The sequence below is a fragment of the Schistocerca serialis genome, chromosome 7 (assembly GCF_023864345.2).
Source record: "Schistocerca serialis cubense isolate TAMUIC-IGC-003099 chromosome 7, iqSchSeri2.2, whole genome shotgun sequence".
NCBI classification, from domain to species: Eukaryota; Metazoa; Arthropoda; class Insecta; order Orthoptera; family Acrididae; genus Schistocerca; species Schistocerca serialis.
The window spans coordinates 420913109-420935731 of record NC_064644.1 but is presented as its reverse complement, the minus strand read 5'-3'; the positions used below and the strand labels follow the sequence as shown (position 1 = coordinate 420935731).

At 41.4% G+C, this 22623-nt stretch overlaps 1 protein-coding gene and 1 non-coding gene across 7 annotated transcripts in view; both read left to right on the top strand.

The window, feature by feature from the left end:
• The window catches only part of LOC126412747 (glycine receptor subunit alpha-4), a 589024-nt gene that overhangs the window by 204522 nt on the left and 361879 nt on the right, over positions 1-22623 (top strand). The gene's annotated exons all lie outside the window — the stretch shown is intronic.
• Trnas-cga (transfer RNA serine (anticodon CGA)) lies at positions 3857-3931 on the top strand. Its single transcript has one exon. It is a non-coding gene; the product is annotated as a tRNA-Ser (tRNA).

Genomic DNA, 22623 nt, shown 5'->3' with positions numbered 1-22623 from the left:
GAGCCACAGACTGCACACAGCACAGCCAGTGATTTTCATGCAGAGCACTACGTGGCGTTACCAATATAAAAACCTAAACAGCCTACTTAACACCTTTTCCCGAGCGCCATTCGAGAGTGGAATGGTAGAGAAGTAGTATGAAAATGATTCGATGAACCCTCTGCCAGGCACTTAAGTGTGAATCGCAAAGTAACCACGTAGATGTAGATATAGATGAAGCTCACGGCGCTCCTTGCAACGACTATCATGACCTACGTGCACCAGCAAGCCCGTTTGCAGTGGTCTCGGGCAAATAACACTTGGAATCTCATTGACTGGAGTGGAATTGTCTTGAGAGATGAGTCCCTCTTCAAACTGAATCCCGACGACCAGCTAAGACTTGTATAGGGACGCCGCAGACAGCGGCGGGATATCAATCTGACGGTCACCCTCCATACGGCCGGACAATCATGAATGATGGTCTGGTGTGACGTTTATGTTCGTAGCAGGATCTCTATGGTTGTCATCTGCGGCACCCTTACAGCTCATAGGTACGTCGACGATATTATACGTCCCATTTTGTTGCCCTTAATGCAAGCCAGCCTGGGCTTATATTTCAGCAAGATAGTGGCCCCCTGCGCACAGCGAAGGTTTCTACTGTTCGTCTTCGCGCTAACCAAACCCTATCTTGGCCAGCAAGGTCGCCTGATCCCTCCCCAATTGAGAACGTTTGGAGCATTATGGGCAGCGTCCTCCAACCAGCTCGGGGTTTTGAGGAGCTAACGCGCCAGTTGGACGTAATTTGGGACAATATCCCTCAGCAGGACGTCTAACAGCTCTGTCAATGCCAAACCGAATAACTGCATAAGAGCCAGGCTGTGAGCAACGCGTTATTGACTTGCGCAGTTTGCGAAGCTCTTTGTCTTGAATCAATCATCGAACTTTTCTAAAATTGTAATTATTTGTTTGTCTCTACATGTACATAACATCTTCATGGTGCGTCTTTTTTTTGTCTTAGAGTGTGTTTCGTGGAATTTCCACTCTCAAATGTCAATGAGATTTTTAAGCGTTTTATTAATAATAAAAGTCTAATAAAATGTTTACTATCAAAAACAGTCTTGATCACAATTTATTTATTGCGGTGACCGGTTTAGACTACTACTGTGGTCATCTTCAGACCTACAAATCGTATACAAAGCTTTAATTAGAGGGCTACATACATTAAAGAAAATACATAAAGTTATAAAGCTATAAAACGATGAATTACCAATTTTTATTTTGTTTATTTTTAGTATTGATCTGTAAGTATTATTATGTAATCTATATAAATGGAAGTCTCTTATAGAGGGCTACACACATTAAAGAAAATACATAAAGTTATAAAGCTATAAAACGATGAATTACCAATTTTTTATTTTGTTTATTTTTAGTATTGATCTGTAAGTATTATTATGTAATTTATATAAATGGAAGTCTCTTATTATACCAGTAAATTGTATCTGTGCAGCATGTACTACATATGTCAGTTAACGATTATTACAGCCTACTCATTGAAAATCGTTTTAATAAAGACATGTTGCTGCTCAATAGTACATCGTCTGACGTGACAGTCTTTGCCATTCCACTTTCGCAACAACTTCGTTAAAAAGAAGCCTGCTGCTACATCTTTGGACTGGTGTTTATCCTCACCATGGCAGGCTCTAGTTTGCCTATCGACTTTACAACAACTTCAGTGGAAAGAAGCCTGCTGCCACATCTTTGGAACGGCGTCCAACTTCATCATGGCAAACAGTGGTTCCATATGGTTCACTAACAGGCCTTGAGAGGGCAGCCCATGTAGTGTCAAAACGAAGTTCATTGATCATATATGTTTAAGTATTTTAACGCTTCTTAATTGACAATAGCTGTTGAGCAAGCTAAGTTTAGTGTGTGTTTATTTTCCTTTCTTGACAATGTTCTTTTAACTAAGAAATTTTACATTGTTATTCGACCTATAACCGATTGGTTAGTAATGACATCATTCCATCAGAAGTGGGCGGAGCCTCCATTTTATATAGTAAGACGTGCACTGGTTTCTCCAGTAGTGATTTACCACCAGAAGGAAGTTCTTACTCATTGGTAATTCAACGACTTGTATGTCTGAAGATGACCACAGTAGTGGTCGAAACCGGTCACCATAATAAACAAATTGTGGTCAAGACTGTGTTTGATAGTAAATATTTGTAACAGATTGATCACTGTTCACTCCCACAATGTATTCAAAAGTAATCTAATCAAATGGCTCCAAGCACTATGGGACTTAACATTTGAGGTCATCAGTCCCCTAGACTTAGAACTACTTAAACCTAACTAACCTAAGGACATCACACACATCCATGCCCGAAGCAGGATTCGAACCTGCGACCGTAGCAGCAGCGTGGTTCCGGACTGAAGCTCGGCCACAGCGGCTGGCAATAAAAGTCTAAATTAAAGAAAATAACTCTTGCATATTAGCAATTTATTCACAGAGTTGAGCAATGATGGAAGTCTAAATCGAAGAACTTTTCGCAAGATGCTGTTGAGCACTGAAGAAAAAAAGTGGGAGCGTGCGAGAGGCATCCTCTGCACGCATTACATACGTAGCACATATTTGTGTGCAAGTCTGCAGAACTGGACAAGAAAACTTTTTCAGTACGCAGCGACCTTTATTACATCATTAATAAATAGCTTTTGACACACTGTTGGTCTTCATTAATCGATACCAAACCACTTATCACAGACACCGACAGACTGCGAAACATATTCGTTCCTCTCATGCAGGGGCTCAACAACTATATAAAATCTTATTCCTACCAGCATATCTTCACATGCTGAATCGAGGCGATTCTCTTCAAATTCTGAGGTAATATGCTTATAACCTGCCATTACTGGCCTATCTTTGCTTGTTTGGGTTTCAGTATATTCATACAATTTTTTACGTTACACATGTTGCTCTTACATGCATATAGCAAGCTACAGCTATAAGGAAGAATCCAGTTAGATTAACGCTCTCAGTTGCCCGTTGTACATTTATCAGGCCTAATCGAGAATAACTTGATTAATCACAACACAAAAAACAGATTATTTACAATTGGCTCACAACGCCAGGATCGCCCGAGGGCTCATTGTGAAGTATATAGTGAACAGTTACTTTACAACTAGCTTTTCCTCCCAGGGTATGTCACATGACAAGAGAAAAAGCAGTCATCTTACCCAGTTGAGTTTTTATATTGAGGGCAGTTGAATATAACGAGAAGACGGACACCAAAGGAAATAAACAGAACAGAACTGGCAGAGAGGCAAAACTAGACTTCCTATGTGTCTGAAAAGAAAGCATTACTATCAATGAAACTTACTGGCAGATTAAATCTGTGTGCCCGACCGAGACTCGAACTCGGGACCTTTGCCTTTCGCGGGCAAGTGCTCTACCAACTGAGCTACCGAAGCACGACTCACGGCCGGTACTCACAGCTTTACTTCTGCCAGTACCTCGTCTCCTACCTTCCAAACTTTACAGAAGCTCTCCTGCGAACCTTGCAGAACTAGCACTCCTGAAAGAAAGGATATTGCGGAGACATGGCTTAGCCACAGCCTGGGGGATGTTTCCAGAATGAGATTTTCACTCTGCAGCGGAGTGTGCGCTGATATGAAACTTCCTGGCAGATTAAAACTGTGTGCCCGACCGAGACTCGAACTCGGGACCTTTGCCTTTCGCGGGCAAGTGCTCTACCAACTGAGCTACCGAAGCACGACTCACGCCCGGTACTCACAGAGCTCGCAGGAGAGCTTCTGTAAAGTTTGGAAGGTAGGAGACGAGGTACTGGCAGAAGTAAAGCTGTGAGTACCGGCCGTGAGTCGTGCTTCGGTAGCTCAGTTGGTAGAGCACTTGCCCGCGAAAGGCAAAGGTCCCGAGTTCGAGTCTCGGTCGGGGACACAGTTTTAACCTGCCAGGAAGTTTCATATCAGCGCACACTCCGCTGCAGAGTGAAAATCTCATTCTGGAAACATCCCCCAGGCTGTGGCTAAGCCATGTCTCCGCAATATCCTTTCTTTCAGGAGTGCTAGTTCTGCAAGGTTCGCAGGAGAGCTTCTGTAAAGTTTGGAAGGTAGGAGACGAGGTACTGGCAGAAGTAAAGCTGTGAGTACCGGCCGTGAGTCGTGCTTCGGTAGCTCAGTTGGTAGAGCACTTGCCCGCGAAAGGCAAAGGTTCCGAGTTCGAGTCTCGGTCGGGCACACAGTTTTAATCTGCCAGGAAGTTTCATATCAGCGCACACTCCGCTGCAGAGTGAAAATCTCATTCTGATTACTATCAATGTTTATTATCAATTTTGACTTAAGACTGTAAGATTTTTATATGTCATCAGTCTTCTGACTGGTTTGATGAGGCCCTCTCCTGCGCCACCTCTTCATCTTGTTCCCGTCAGAGTATTATTTGCATCCCACGTTCTTAATTATTTGTATATATATTCTAACCTTTGTCTTTCCCAGCACTTTTTACCCTCTATTGCGTCCTCCAGTACCACTGAAGTTATTCCCTGTTGTCTCAACATATATCCTGTGCTCCTGTCCCTTCTTCTTGTTAGCGTTTTCCAAATGTTCTTTTCATCGCCGATTTTGCAAAGAACCTCCTCATTCTGTATCTTATAGGAACACATAATTTTCAATATCCTTTTATAGTACCACATTACCACATCTTAAACGCTTCGATTCTCTTACTTTCTCACTGTCTGTGATTCACTACCACACAACTCTGAGATCTAAACGTACATTCCCTGAAAATCTTTCCTCAAATTATGGACTTCTTTTGGCCAGGAATGCCCCCTTTACCAGAGATAGTCTGCTTTTTATGTTGTCCTGTCTACGTCCTTCATATGTTATTTTGCTTCCCTGGTAGCAGAACTCTTTCACACCATCTAATCCGTGATACCCAATTCTGATGTTGAGTTTCTCGCTGTTCTCATTTCTGCTACTTCTCATTACTTTCGTATGTCTTAGATTTACTCTCAGTCTATATTTATTAGACTGTTCATTCTATCCAATAGATCCTGTAATTCTTCTTCACCTTCATTGGGGATAGCAATATCATTAGTGAATCTTATCATTGATAGCCTTTCACCCTGAATTTTAATCTCACCCTTGTACCGTTCTTCTATTTCCGTCATTTCTTCTTCGATATATAAATTGAACAGCAGTCGAAGGACTCCATCCGTGTCGTATATCATTCCTAATCCGAACACTTCGTTCTTGGTCATACATTCTTATTGTTCCATCTTGGTTCTTGTACATATTGTCTACTCCGCACCTTTTGCTATAGCTTACATCTATTTTTGTGATATTCTTGAACGTCTTGCAGCATTTTACATTGTGGAACACTTTTTCTTGGTCGAGAAATACTGTGAACATGTCTTGATTTTTCTCAAGCCTTGATTCAGTTATCCAGCTCAATGTGAGAACTGCCTCTCTGATGGCATTACCTTTCGTAAAGGGCAAACTGATCGTCATCTAAAAGATACTCAACTTCCTTTTCCAGAAATATTATTATTGCTATTAGCAACTTTGAATAATGATTAAGTTAGTTGTACGATGGTTTTCACACTTACCTACCTTTGATATCTTCGATATTGTGTGGATGATAGTTTTCGGAGAGTCTGATGATATGTCTTCAATCTCATACATTCTACATACAAACCTGAACAGTCGTTGGGTGCCACTTCACCCAGTGACTTAAGAAATTCCGAAGATGGACTTTTAATACGAAAACCACTCAAAAACAGGCTGGTTCAGTGAAAAATGGAGACATGAATGTTTACATTACATGAAGAAAGAGCAAAGCAAATAAATGGACCAGCCAGCACACTGGAGTGAAAGACGTAATTACGAGTGGAATGAAAATGAAATGAGGCTAGGAGATGTAGTCAGGCTAATGGATGACGGACGTACCAAGACAGTTCTCTGCAGCATTCCAAGAGATTGAGAAAAAAGTGAGATGAAAGCTAATGTCAGGTGGCTAGATGTTGTCAGGAACATGTGCTAGTTGCATGAATGCTTACAATAGAATACCGAAATGCGTGGAGACGTCCGTAGGAGGCCTTTATCCAAATGTGGGTGTCAAACTGATGATGATGATGATGATGACTTAAAAGTTCTTGATTTTCCTCACTGTAGTTCTTATCTGCTTCAGTTTTTGTGCTGGAGACATGTGTGTTTAGAATACTGTGGTGTTACTGTTATTTGGGGGGGGGGGGGGCGGAGGGTAGCTGCTATCTGTTCCAGACTCCCGTTCCTGACCACTTCAGAAATTACATAATGTCCTGGTCCACATAAAACGTCCATGAAAAAGGTACCCAGTACACAAAATCACCGAATATGCTGAACGGATAGTGATTAAAACTGTATTTGTGGTCCTAAATTTGCATCTATCTCTGTTCTAACAAAAAATTCTTCCGTATCTAAAATCTTGCAGTTCGGAGAACAACGCTCATATCACAGGACTTCATGAAACGTGATGTCAGCTTGACGTCACAGGCAATATCGACAATCGATGCGGTAGGCGCCATATACATTTTGGAGTAGGTAGCCGTTTTGTACTACAACTTTCAGTACAACGTTTCGAGGCAACGGGGCTTTGTAAATGTACCGTAGGCATGTCATTAAATGGTAGTTAATAACGTATCAACGATATAGGCCTTCAAGAGCTGCTATGATAACAGAGACATGACACAAAAATCAAATTGGTAATGAATAATGTCGTCGTTTACTGAGTCGAAGGATGAAGTATCGACTTCTGTTATGTGCTAATTTTTTTCATCTTTGTGTCATTAACACATTCTCAGACTTTCTTATGAATTTAATACAATTGTGTTCTGCAACATAACGGTCACTAAAACTGACAACGGCTGGGAGAGTGGCGTGCTGACCACATGCCTCTAAGGATGACACGGAGGCCGGTCGGTACCATTGGGCTTTCAAGGCCTGTTCAAACGGTGTTTGTGTGTTTTGTGTTATGCATTATTGGACGTGCATTATTGGACGTTATTTAATATTTTCGTATGATTAGAGAACGAAGGATGAAATAAATATTTCGCTGTTTATTTCCGTATACGTGGCAATTGCAGAGTGTGTGATTAGGCAGGAACCTAAGAGGACAGCTTTAATTGCTGCGACTGAAACGAGCAGCAATAACATTCGTATTCTTCCTCCTCACAAATGTTTCGCTCTTTATTTCCCAATACGTGGCGATTTCCGGGAGTGTGGTTAGGCAGGAACTTATGTAAGTAGGCTGTTTATGTTTTTATGTTGTTAACGTCACGTAGCGCTCTGTATGAAAATCACTGACTGTGCTGTGTGCAGTCTGTGACTGATTTGCATTGTTGGAATATTTGCTATTGTACTGTTGGGCAGTTGGATGTGAAGAGCGCGTGGCGTTGCGTAGTGGAGGGGAGCCGCCAGCAGTGGTGGATGTGGGGAGAGAGACGGCAGAATTTTGAGAGCGGACGATCTGGACGTGTGTCCATCAGAAAGAGTAAATTTGTAATACCGGGTGTCATATATATTGTTCTCTATCAAAATCTTTCATTTGCTAACTATGCCTATCAGCAGTTAGTGCCTTAGGGCCATTCTTTTGTCGGGATTATTGAAAGTCAGACTGCGTTGCACTAAAAATATTGTGTGTCAGTTTAATGTTGATCAGAATAAGTAAAGAGAGAGATGTCTGAGTACATTCAGTTCTGCTCAGCTGTTTGAAAATCAAATAACGTAAGAGGTATACTGACACAGTCATTCATTAATTTTTCAAAGGGGAAGTTTCACCTAAGAGGACATCTTAAATTGCTGCGAGTGAAACAAAGAGCGATAAGGCCGGCCGGAGTGGCCGAGCAGTTCTAGGCGCTACAGTCTGGAACCGCGCGACCGCTACGGTTGCAGGTTCGAATCCTGCCTCGGGCATGGATGTGTGTGATGTCCTTAGGTTAGTTAGGTTTAAGTAGTTCCAAGTTCTAGGGGACTGATGACCTCAGAAGTTAAGTCCAATAGTGCTCAGAGCCATTTGAGCCAAAGAGCGATAACATTCATATTCTTCCTTGTCACAAATGTTTCGTGGGTAACACTCATCTTATAAGACTTCCTGCAAATCAATAGCACTTTCGATTGGTATATTTCCGGTGTTACCAACAGTTGTTAGCTGTTACCAGTGCAAGAAAGTCCCGCATCGAATGCTAACGAAAGTCGATAGCAGTTCATGCGGCTGTCGATGTTAAATGTGACGTCAAAATGTCGTCACGTTTTGCATGTAGTCGTGTGAAATGAGTGTTACCCAATATACACATATACAGGGTCTGGCAAATAAAAGTGGTCCGGAGAGCAGGTTCCAAGGTACAAAGAAACACAGCAGAGGAAAGGGGATGCAGTACTAGCCTGACCATAGCAGATGTTGAAAGTAACCACCATTCATCTCTTGCCACATTTGGGCCCTGGTTCCCTGGTTAGCAAGCTGCTGAAGGCGGATCTAAGCTGGACTGTTGAAACTGCTGCAGTCTCATCCGAAATATTCTGCTGGAGTTTTTGAAGTGAGGTTTGTTGCGATACACCTTACACTTGAGGGTTCCCCACACAAAGTAATCGCACACTTACAGGTCAGGTGATCTGGGTGGCCAGCTAAAGTCGCGACCTGACTCTGTCAGTTGTGAAGATTGTGTAAATGTTCTCCAAGATTTGGTCGGCTGTATGAGCAGTTGTTCCATCCTGTTGGAAGTAACTATAGGTCTTTTCCTCCTCCTTTAATGCTGTCGCAAATTGTTTCAAAATGTTGACAATGTAACGCGCTGAAGTCAGCGTCTGCTGCAAGAAGATGTGACAAATAATTCTGCGTGTAGACACTGCACGCCAAATCCCAACCTTCTGGTCATGCAATGGTGTTTCGTGGAAGTTGTGCGGATTCTCCACTGCACAGAACCTGTAATTCTGTGAATTGGCATAACCACTCAGGTGCAACCAGGCTTCATCAGACATAATCAACAGATCCATGACCAAGTCATTCATTGTATCTCAGTGAACAACCACTCAAGAAACTGGAGGCGCTGAGGAGCAACTGCTGGTTTTAATGCATGAACAACAGACGCTCTGTAAGGAGACATGTACAGGTCCAGGTGGAGTGTCTTCTTGATAGACATGATACGCCAGTCTCTAGAGACAGGCATCGGGTCGATTTGGTAGTACTCTGAAGTATTTTATGGGGGAACTACAACCACATTTTCTGGTGTGCGGGCACATTTCGGAATGTTTTTTGACTGACGCCATTTTCGGACTAAGCGTTACATAGCAGTCTTTGCTAGCACTTTGACACCATTAAACTTCTCAGCAAACAACTGACCACACCGTTTCCACGACTTTGTTGTCGCGTAATTTTCCACAACGAACACCCACTGCTCCACTGTGAGTACTGTCGTCTCCTTTACACTGCTCGACACACACTGACACAGCCCGCACTACGCTCTGAACCGTTGTGGATCACCTGGCAAGCATACACGTGGTGTATGGTTATGTGCATACGTTCACGTCCAATCGCATCCACACGTCTGGGCCACTTTTATTTGCCCCACCCTGTATATTCCTAGGAATAAATGTCTTTTCCAATTCCACGTAACATTCTCCACATTAAATTAAAATCTTTCATTACATGTGATAAACTGAAAATTCATATCCTTCCAAAACAACCAACGAGAACGACGAAGTGCTGGGAAAACTCGACTTCCGCTATATACTTGAAACTAGGTATTACATGCAGCGCACTTTGGAAATCCATGCCTACACTCCTAAGTAATTCAATCAATATTAATGTTTGGGTTTGGGTCATTAAATAATTTGGCCTGATGCTACATAAACCATTATGTCAGTCAGATACTTACACAGTTTAACGACAGACTGGTACAGCGTTGAATTCACATCTTTAGTAGATGGTATTGGCCTCCGAACGTTCCCTGCTGCCGTCGCGTCGCACGTCTGTCGCTCAGCAACATTTTTGTGACATCGCCCTAACCTCATTACTTAGTAGGACGGAATAAAAGAGAGCTTCAATAGTGGCAAGAATAGAGGGGCTGGCATAAAATATAATATATGTAATGGAAATTGATTAGTAATTGCTGCTTGAATAATTAAAAAAAATTGGAAAGAATAATTCAAAGAAATTTGAAGGTACACAGATCCTGACTTAACATTCACTAGCACTAATATCAACAAACCTTTAAAGTAAATGCATTTTCAGATTATCATTTGTCATTTAAATTTATGCACTTCTTTTTCCTGTTACCGCTATTGTGGTATGACAGTGCTGGTTCCGGATCGCATCTCCTCTGCTCACGCAAATTCTTCTTGTCTGCGTCGATCCTCTTGATGCAGGATTCTCGGCGGGGGCGAAATGATGAACAGATGCGGTTATTAATAAATTTCTTCTTGCTAATAACTTTTATAACACATCTTTACTGTACGGTTAGAATACACATTTTTGAACAATATTAATGCGGCGGAATTCTTCATACGCCCGCCCGCTACCACTTATAGAGACCAACAGCTGAAGCTACAGAAATTAATCAATTGAAGAGCGTATCTCTTGTTTTGTTTCTATCCCAATATTGTCGCTGGTGCAAAATAATAATAATAATAATAATAATAATAATAATAATAATAATAATAATTATACATACAAGACATATAATAATAATAATTATTATTATTATTATTATTATGTCTTGTATGTATAAAACGAAAAGAACGAGAAAAAAATATTATGATCCATTTCAAGCTGCATGGACGGCAGATATAAGCGGACCGTCACAGTACCTATTTCACTTCAGTGTCTTCAGTCCTATGCATAGAATTTGTATACAAAAGTTTATGTTGTTGGTCAGTGTTTTATTCTGGGACAAAATAAGACTAAAATCATAAATTTAAAAAACTGTTGTGAATCAGCAAAATGATAAGGCATGTATCATATATGTTACATCAGGACTCACATGTTTTTTCCTAGTCATGACATGTTGTCAGGCATTCTTTTGATGGATTTTATCCATAAACCCACAACTGAAGTACATAAATATACGAGGGCTATTCGGAAAGTAAGTTCCGATCGGTCGCGAAATGAAATCCACTGTAAAAATAACTTTATTTCTTCATTATTTATTTTATTTATTTATTTTTGCAACAATTGGCTACACATTCCAGCTACTTCTCTACATAGTCGCCGATCCGACTTAGACATTTGTCGTAGCATTGCACCAACTTTCCAATTCTTCGTCATAGAAGCCAGCCGCCAGTGCTTTCCTCCAATAGTGTACGCTGGTCTACAGCTCGTTGACCGTGCCAAAATGTTGCCTTCAAAGCCAGCGGCTGACATGAGCAGAGACGAAACTCAGGGGCAGCCAGTTCCGGGCTTTATTGTGGATGATCGAACACTTCCCATCGAAAACGCTGCAGGAGCATCTTCATTGCCCCTGCAGAGTGCGCCCAGGATTGTCATGTAGAAGGAACTGCATGACAGTTGTGTTATGTGGGATGCATGACATCAGGCGAAATCTCTCACCAGACCCTCATGCTAGTCAGGAGATGCTATTTTCTAGACATTTTTACATGCACATTGTGTACTCTGAACTGAAAAGATTGACATGACGCGATCGACAGGTGTTCTAGAGAGATTACCGAACACAGCTGTGCAAAGCTTCATCAGACTTTAACCGTGGTTTCCATTTCCCGACCGATCGTAAATTACTTTCCATATGGTCCTCGTATTTGTTTAAGTAGCACAAAATATTATTTTATTATTATATGTGTATCGCAAAATACAATCAAAACTTTTTCGTGTGAGGGGACTTCAAAAGGAAAGTTACACATTATTATGACAGGACACTTTTCTTGAAATTTCCAGTGCACTTCAAATTGACACAGATACATGACTCTACATAGTCACCAGGTCTCTGTAACAACGGTTGGGACATTCTACTTACAGCTCAATTCTTTGGCAGTAGAAATCGGCTCTTTCGTCAGGGAGCCACTCAAAGACCGTCATGTGAACGTCTTCATAGTCTGAAAATGGGCCATTGCTGCGAATCAGTTCCTCGATTGCCTGGAAATGGTCGTCTGTAGACGATGTCTGTTTCAAGGGCCGTCCTCCCAATCAGCATCATCCGCGTCCATGCGGCAATTGTCAAATTGTTGGCACCGTTTCACTATAGCTGGATGAGATGATTCATTTGGTCGACATCCCGACAGAATTTCACGGTAAATATGTGTGCAATTTAGACATTTTGCCCACAAGAAACGTACCGTCCCAAGCACTTTAACTTTGGAGTACATTTACAGTTTCTGTGCCATTTCACTCTGACACTGGGCACCTGTTATCTTACCACGCTAGTACTCTGTCAGCAGAATACCCAGAATATGTAGAGTCCACACAGGAAAAGATGATCGATGAACAGTGAACGACTTTCGTCCAAAGCGCTGGGCGAGTTCATTCGTTTACTCAGATGGGGAGGCCGATGGTGTTTGTCACCTTTTGGCCAGTCGGCGATGACAGAACCGAGGTGCACACCCTGCAAACGATTTTATGGAAACTATATGGCAAAACGATTTCATTTTTGCGTTACTTATAGCTTTATATGTCAGGTCCATCATGTTCACATCATTTCACTAAGGGTCATAGTTACTGTGATATTTACATGGAAGTAAGACACTGTGAGAAATTCGAAACAGTTTGGAATGAAAAATACGGATCGCTATGACTTTGCGTTTGGCGCATTGTAAGTAGCGTGAATAAATATCAGCTACGTGTAAAGTGCGTGAAGCGCACTTTGAATAATAAAATGCTATCTGACGTTGAAGTCAACGTAAAAGATAGGTTCGCCACCAACTCTAGCCACACGACAAATAATAGGTTGGGCTGAGTCGGAAAATTACTTAATTTATTCATAAGAAAAACTCATAAAAGAAAAATCATTATAAAGGCATTCATAAAGAATGGGATGTAATTATTAATATAATCCAGGCATTGTTCACGCGAATCAAATATTAAAATAAAGAGTGCTCGAACACTGTGCATAAGAGCAGCTTGCAGCAACATTCCTGAAAACAAGATCTATTCTAAAGCATTTGTTTCAAATAAAAAGGGAATACTAATTATTGGACATGTGCGCATGGAAACGCTATGGATGGGCTAACAAGGAAACTACAAGGTAAATGGCGTAGGTAACGGAGACCTAACATCGGTACACTGGATAAGATTGGAGGTAAAATTACTGATTCCTTAGAACATTGATGTAAAGTATCTATACAACTGCTGTTGCCTGGTAACTAAGTAGAATTGCTTGTTAAACGATATACGTTTCACAACAGACTCGTGTGCCCACGTGGTTCGCGGAGACAAATTTTAGTAACATCAAACCACGCAGTCGCGAACAATTAACATTTTACAGAGGACACATTTGAATAGACAAAGGATAACGGCAGAGGGCCAACAAACTCTAATATTAACCCACGTCTATGATTTCCAACGGACATAAAGTAATGAGACAAAGAAAATTCACAAAGGAGTAAAAATTACTAAGACTCGGGAAAGATTAGATGTATACACACGCAGTTGCAGGCACACAAACATTCACACTGAACCGAGGGTGCTTCAACATATGCAACACATTTGTGCTACGTTCTTCTTACGGATCAACGTCAAGTCTGCATTAGGAAGTCTGTAAAAGCAGTGCATATCTTACTGCGATCCAGGAAAACAACCCTCATAAGTTGAAACACGAGGCCAAAATCTAACAGCTCCCCTCTTTCTATGAGACAACGCGCCACGCAGTTAAATCAACTCACCCTTCTTCGAAGAGACTTCGGCTGCAGACCCTCGGCGAGCTGGAAGCAGACTGACCCTCTCACACACTCCAACGTCTCCCACGCGACCCCGTGGCCAGGAAAACTCAGAGATGAGGCTTCCGCCACCAACCTAACACGGGTAACTTTCACACAAGGGGAGCAAAGTGCCTTCCTGAAAACTAGAAGGGTTGGCCATTCTGTACGACTACCGCTGATTCTCTGCTGCAGACTAAACCACCGTATGTAAAAATGATATACACCCACATTCATTCACTCAAGCATGCCAGAGAGTTCTGTATCACTGGAAAGCAAATAAAATGATGATGAAAGGGGACTACAGGACCCTTTCAGCATATTACATAATGTTGCTGCAAATGAAATGTAACTAACATATCGAATTTTTCTTTAAGCTTGGTGGAGGTCTCAATCTACCACCAATCTTGAGAAAACTGATCTTTTGTAGCGCACTCATTTCTGATCGCACCTCTCCAGTAATAATACCAGAGTGAAATATCCATAACATTCCTCATACTTCATGAACAATTTAAGATAGCGAAAACAGATTGTGGCAAACAGCAGCATTCAAAGAGAAGAATCTTTTGTCATATGTTTATTATGCAAAACTACATTATCTACCGTGTTATTCCACTAACTACAGACTCTTTAATGAAAGAATTTAAGAGTCTTCGATAGCTGACGAAATGAGAAATTCTATGGGTGTGAGAAAAACATAACTGAAGACAATACATGTTTATTTTGTACTGAGAACGTGATTTTTCATACGCTACTGACCTTACTTTTGCTCAGATCCTCACTTAATAAACTTAATAAACCACTGTTTCAGAATTCTCTCGCAATTGCGTCTGCACAACATGTTAGTGAGCGGGCATTTTGTAAACTCCGCTGTGTTTTGGGAAAAGAAGTAAATTTTAACATGGTAACAAGAGAAATGTGTAGATTTTACTCAAAATTCGCCACTCATAACCCTCCTCTTAAAAGTTACAAATGGTTAACAAGCCAAGAGAAAATAAATTGCTGCGCCACTCTTGTTTTACAGTTGCCTTGGCGTTGGATGACATGCGTAACTTAAGTTTTGAAATTCCTACGTCTGTGGTCCATTCTGCTATTTTTTATGAGTTACAATGATATATTTTGCATTTATAACACTGCACAAATATGAAACACTTACATTCCAGAAAACTCACATCTAGGTTTTATTCATCATCTCAGATAGATGGTTGACATAAAAAATCCTTGATGTTGGTGATGACACAGGCTATGGAGTTCTGGGCCGTTTGCCCATTGGAAATGCATCGTCTTAGGCATCACATTTCTCCTCGTCTTCTTCTTCACCCTCTTCTTCCTCTAGTATTCTCGTTCGTGAATTTGGAAGTATAGGTTGTTGCCGAATGTAGAACCAGTTCTTATCGAAAAAAAAATTGTCATATTGTTGTGACTTATTCGATATCGTAGAATATATTATCATATTACAGCATATTCTAAACACATTGTAGATCAAAATTACGAAAAGGAAGCAGAAATTATCTTCATTTCCCGAATCCATGCTAACACTGAGATAAACCTCTTTCTTCAGTCAGATACTGAAAACTACTTAGAGCCAGCATAAACGAAAGCAAGTGATGCACGAAAAGCTCATGATGTAAGGTTCACGCAGCAATCATGCACAAGTTCAGTTAATTTCCCGAACTAGAAAGGAACAGATGTAACATATACGCTACATCAGGACTGAGTATATTGAGTATCTGAACACAAGAGTAGATACAAAGTATATGATTTCCTTTAACATCTTCCCCCGTAACTACTAGATGATTGACTTTCTTGAAGTTGCGATTTTTATCTGTAATAATTTTTAGGTTGTATGCAGATTTTTAGACGCTTTGCCAAATCATTCATCAGCCCTCAGAAATGCTAAAGAACTATCAGTTAAACAAGAACTGCAAGACGAACTTTGTCGTACACAGATACCCCTTCCTCACAACAGCCATTAGAAAACTGGAGGAGTAAGTTTTGAGACAGAAATACAGTGAGCCATTTTGCCAGACATGAAGGATGCACTCGAAAGTGCTGGAAAACAGAAGATCAAGCAAAGATGAGCCAAAGTCCCTGATGAGGAGGAGCTGGCAACGAAGAAGAGCAACAAGATACGCAGCACCTCGCCCTACCTGTTGATGCAGAACGTTGCTTTTATACGTACAAAAATTTGCCGTGTACTCGCAAACGCAATCTTACTCAAAAGAAAGAAAGGGGGAAAAACTGAAATATTGATGTTATTTGCTTCAGCAGTTGCCTTAATGACTGAAGTACGTCAGTGACGAAGTACCTTAGTTGCAATGCTTGAATAAATTTTTTTGGAAGGTTTGTAATTTAATTATTTATATATGCATTCCGTTACAAATATTTTCTATTTGGAATTGGAACCTTTTTAATACCACTTTGTCCGCCCCCGGTAGCTGAGTGGTCAGCGCGACAGACTGTCAATCCTAAGGGCCCGGGTTCGATTCCCGGGTGGGTCGGAGATTTTCTCCGCTCAGGGACTGGGTGTTGTGTTGTCCTAATCATCATCATTTCATTCCCATCGACACCCAAGTCGCCGAAGTGGCGTCAAATCGAAAGACTTGCACCTGGCGAGCGGTCTACCCGACGGGAGGCCCTCGTCACACGACCTTTTTTTTATACCACTTTCATTTAAAGTCTAACACCTTATTCGCCATGCTTTTGCCCTTAAATATCCTAGGTTTAGTAATAATAATCTTAAAGACTTACTGGAGTTTCAGAAACTTAAAATTTTGGTTGAATCAGCGTCTGAGCAACAGGAAAAATCAGAAATTGATTTTTGAAATAGTTTGTCTCGTAATTAATTTTTCTATTATTTCAGGACAGCTAACTTATTTTAGTTATGTTACATAGAATCGGCGTTAATGAACAGAATCCTTATCGCATCAGTACATGATCATTACAGAATTTTATTCTCTAGCGGAAGTAAAAAATGGTCTTGTACCTGATAACGGTACTCACATCCGGAAAGTCATCGATCTCAAACCTGCACTGCTATCATTTTGTTGTAACTGTTCTCCACTTCGTATATTCTTCTAATTACAATTAATTATACAGGGTGCATAAAAATCCTCTTAAGCTCAGATTTTGTTAGATTTTGCATGAGTCTGTTAATTTATGGTAGAAACATTAATTACAGAGATTCTGTTTCGCTAGAGGTTACAGAAATTAAATGTCCAACTATAAATTTGGCTTGAAAAAATAAACGTTGACCACGTCCTGTTCAGTATTCTAGATTGTGCTCCTAGACACACAAACTGGAGTCCCTTGATGTAACCATTCGTTTCCTGGACATCGGCACCCGAAGATTTCCGGTGGATTACCTTGGACTACTTGGACGCAGTCACCTTTGATTAGTTTGTTCCTTCTAACTTGACGTCTGCTTTTCACTTGAGGTAGAAATATACTGCGCTAATAAGCGCCAGCCAGCTCCTTCGTTCTCCTAGACTGTATGGTCTGCACAGATAAGGCCTTTCGTTTTTCTTTAATCGAAATTGCAACATTTTCTAAATTTTTCACGCTGGTGAAGGGCGTAGTAGAATGAACTTTTCCGAGTGTACTTCTGACCAAAAAGCGAGTGTGGTAGCTGGAGTCGGAAACATTATTAATCCTGCTTTTTGGGTTCCTGTGGTGATATTTGTATAGAAACATTAATCCTCTAACAGGTATTTCTTTAGTTGTGTTAATACACCTAAATATTTTCATAAAAATTTCCATCCCCCATTCCAACCCCTTAGAGGTTGAATTTGCAAGAAATACTGAAACACATATATTTTTATTGCCAACCGAGAAGCCAAATACAAAGTTCTCAGAAATTTAGTGCCAAAAATGCTTTTGTAATTAAATATTTACATAAAAACAGTCGCCTCCTATTTCAAACCTTAGGGACTGAATTTCCTAAAACTCTGAAACAAACATTTTTTTTAAATTTCTAACTAAGAAGCCAAATACATATCATCTTAGATTTAGCTTTAAAAATTCTTTTATAAAGAAAATTTGCTTGTAATTTTCATCCCCTGTTTCACACTCTTAGGATTTAATTTCCAAAAACATAGAAACATGTGATTTTTTTATTTCTAACCAAGAAGTCAAATGCCAATTTTTATAGGTGTAGCTTGAAAAATGTTTCAATAATGGTTTATTTTCAAAACAGACATTCACCCACTATTTTACCTCGTAGTGGTTGAATTTTCAAAAATGTTGAAGATGTATTTCTTTATTTCTTATGAAGAAACTAAATGCCAATTTTCGTAATTGTAGCTTCAAAATTGCCTTAATGGTGGCATATTTTCAAAAAAACTTTCGTTCCTTACTTCTTCCCCCCACTAGCGGAGGAATTTCGTCCAATCTCTTACGAAATAATGCTTGTAGTATATGAACAACACCCTTTCCAGATTTCAAGTTTCTATCCTCAATGATTCGGGCCGGGCGGTTATGAATCAGTGAATCAGACAGGACCTATTTCACCTTGTTACGGGGTGAATTTCCGAAAACACTGAAGCTCGTTATTTTTAATATCTAACTGAGAAGTCAATTTTTAATTTTCATAGATTTAGCTTCAAAAATGCTTTAAAAATGAAATATTTTCACGAAACATTTCACCCCTTGTTTCACCCCCTTAGGGACTGAATTTCCAACACTGAAACATGTAGTTTTTTATTCGTAACTGAGAAGTCAGATATCAATTTTCATACTTGTAGCTTCAAAACTGCCTTGATAGTTCTTTAATAATGATTTATTTTAAAAAATTTCCACCCACTGTTCCTTCCCAATAAGGGATAAATTTTCAAAAGAGCTGAAACGCGTATTTCTTTATCTCTGATCGAGAAACCAAATACCAGTTGTCGTAATTCCAATTTTAAAATAGCGACATATTTTCAAAAAATCTTTCACCCCTTATATCACAACCTTAGGGTGGTATTTTGAAAAATCCCTTCTTAAAAGACACCGAATGTATGAGATCAACACCCCTTCCAAATTTCAACTTTCTATCCTTTGGGCTGGGCGATGAGTCCGTCAGTCACTCAGTCAGGACATTTCCTTTTATACAGGATGTCTCAAAACTTTTGGGTAAAACTGAAACAGGTGACGGTGGGTCCACATGAGATACATGGTTATGTATCTCAATATGAACAGTTGTGGACCCACCGTCACCTGTTTCAGTTTTACCCAAAAGTTTTGAGACATCCTGTATAAAAGGAAATGTCCTGACTGAGTGACTGACGGACTCATCGACCAGCCCAAAGGATAGAAAGTTGAAATTTGGAAATGCATTATGTTGTGGACGTACTCAATGTACACCACATAACAACAATGTAGCTCATAGTAACTATTCAAAGCGACGACTTCCAGTCTCAAAGTCTCTATCGCAATGGTGCTTGCAGCTCTGCCACACTCTTGCAAAGATCCCAGTATCCGTGGTGTCTGTGGTCCACTGCATCAGACAGCTTTTGATGTGACCATGGTGAGGTGTGTTACTGTACACAGTGGATGATACATATGCAAAGATGGAACATTACTGGTCACCAGAGTTGGCAGACATGCATTTAATGTATGGTATAGCAGATGTAGTGCCCGTATAAAGTAGCGTGAATGCACAGGGAACACTTTCCCAAAAGACATCGTCCTAACTGGAAGAATTTTATCTACACAGATTCCAAGAGAGGAGACCATTCACGCTACAGAGAGCTGACTAAAGTCCTGCCAAAGACATGTCCGCACATCAGACTTTGAGGTGATGTTCGATTGTGTGACCAACCACCCAAAGCACCTGTCAACTTGCTCGTAAAATGCACACTTCAAGGGGTACAGCGTGGAGAGTGTTGGTGGAATAGATGTGGCACCCCTATTACAAAGGACGTATGCAAGCACTGTCACCAATGTATTTTGAGCCCCACGTTCACTTCTGTCAATGCATTATCCACTGGAATACAGTAGTGATGAACTTCGTACAGTTTATATAGTTCACAGATCAGGCCTCATTCGCCCTAGATGGTGTTTTCAACAGCCGCCACAGACATTTCTGGTGTGATCACAATCCCCGCGCCATCCACATTAGGGGCCACCAGCAAAGATTCCCTGTCAACGTATGAGCGGACATTATCCAAGATCGCCAATTAGACCTTATTTGATGCCTCCCCATTTGACAGGTCCACATTACTTGGTGTTCCTGCGAGGTTTGCTGACACAGTTTTTGGAGATTGTACTCCTTGTTGTCCCAAAAAGGATGTGGCTTCATCACGATGGTGCACCAGCCAAGTTCAATGTTAACATCCGCAGGCAACTGAAAAACACTTACCTTAATCGTTGGATTGGAGGCGAGGAACTGTCCCGTAGCCAGTGCAAGTGCCAGATCTCACACCTCTCGACATTTTTCTCTGGAGTCACATCAAGTCGTTAGTGTAAGAGTGCGGCAGAGCCTCATACGCCGTTGCCATGCATGTATTAAGACTGACGGTCGTCATTTTGAGCAGTTAGTACGAGCTATGTCTTTATTATGCGGTGTACACAATGTATGTAGATAACACAAAAAATATGCATTTACGACCATTGATTCCCTATATTAATATAATTGGTTGTGGACTCACTGTTAACCATTACAATTTGACTCAGAAGATTTGAGACATTCCGAATACAGGTTGTTTCCGTAAGAGCGTTCATGTATTTAGCTGAACATAGAGGATGCTCCATTGAACAATTTCAGGTAGGGAACCTGGTGTCGGAAAGCCAGCTTATGGAGACAACAGGAATAAAAACATTAGTTAACTGCAAATACCATCATTGACACAATGAACGTACCATATCTACTGTATCTTACAAAATGTGCTGAAACTGACGGCCATCAATCTCAATGCAAGCCTGACATCGGCAAATAACATTTTGACGCACCCTGACAAATATCCCTGGTGTGTTTCGAATCACATCACATGCACATACAATTCTGGCAACTAATTTCATCGCCGTATCCACTGGGGTTTCGTACACAAGTTACTTTAGATATCCCCATAGGAAATAATCAAGGGGCACTGGTCAGGTGTCTTCGCAGGACCTCTAATTCCAATTCAGCGACCAGGAAATGCTGTGCCGGTACTGCCCCATCGTATATTGTACTGCATGTCTCTCAATAGCACTGAGTAAGGAATGGGTCTGTCGTTGCTTTACAGCACGTTGTGTTATGGAGCAATGTAAATACGACATAACAGAGCCACCTTGTGGACAAGTAAATTAAACAAAACATGCATGCCGCGCGGTTAGCTGTGCGGTCTTGGGGGCCTTGTCACAGTTCTCTCCCCCCTCGGAGGTTCGAGTCCTCCCTCGGGCATGGGTGAATGTGTTTTCCTTAGCGTAAGTTAGTTTAGGTTAGATTAAGTAGTGTGTAGGGCTATGGATCGATGACCTCAGCAGCTTGGTCCCATAGTCCTTACCACAAATTTCCAAAACCTGCATCATGACTTCCTGGTAATAAGGGCTCGTCCTCCTTGTTTCCTTGCAGGAAGTAAAGAATGTGGATGTAAATAAACAGCACAGTACGTGTTAACTTGTACGCCTATTACATTATTGCTCATAAATTAAGGATTATGCTGACAGATGGTGAAACAACGCTCTGGTGGGCGGTTTGCGGGTTTAAATCACCTCGGGGTATGACCATGCAGTGCATTTGACCTGCGGTGTGTTGCTGCATGTCAGAGTACGGTGCAGCGAGTAAGTGTGGAGACGTTTTCAGACATGCTAATGGTGACTGTGTGTTGAAAATGGCTCAAAGAACACATATTGATGACGTTATGAGGGATAGAAACACAGCAGGTCGTAGCACGGGCCCTCCGTGTGCCACAAAGTGTGATCTCAAGATTATGGTAACGATTCCAGCAGACAGGAAAAGTGTCCAGGCCCTACAGTACGGGACGTCCACAGTGTACAACACCACAAGAAGACCGATATCTCACCATCAGTGTCCGCAGGCGGCCACGGAGTACTGCAGGTAGCCTTGCACGGGACTTTACAGCAGCCACTGGAACAGTTGTCTCCAGACACACAGTCTACAGACGACTGAACAGACATGGTTTATTCGCCCGGAGACCTGCAAGGTGCATTCCACTGACCCCTGGTCACAGAAGAGCCCGTAAAGCTCAAGAAGATTGTACATGGTCATTGGAACAGTGGTCCCGGGTTATGTTCACGGACGAGTCCAGGTATAGTCTGAACAGTGATTCTCGCCGGGTTTTCATCTGGCGTAAACCAGGAACCAGATACGAAGCCGTTAATGTCCTTGAAAGGGACCTGTATGGAGGTCGTGGTTTGGTGGTGTGGGGTGGGATTGTGATTGGTGCACGTGCACCCCTGCATGTCTTAGACAGAGGAACTGTAACAGGTCAGGTGTATCGAGACGTCAGTTTGTACCAATATGTCCAACTTTTCAGGGGTGCAGTGGGTCCCACCTTCCTCTTGATGGGTGATAACGCACGGCACCACCGAGCTGCCATCGTGGGGGGTACCTTGAAACAGAAGATATCAGGCGAATGGAGTGGCCTGCCTGTTCTCCGGACCTAAACCCCATCGAGCACGTCTGGAATGCTCTCGGCCGACGTATCGCTGCACGTCTACAAATCCCTACGACACTTCAGGAGCTACGCAGGCGCTGGTGCAAGAATGGGAGGCTATACCCCAGCAGCTACTCGACCACCTGATCCAGAGTATGCT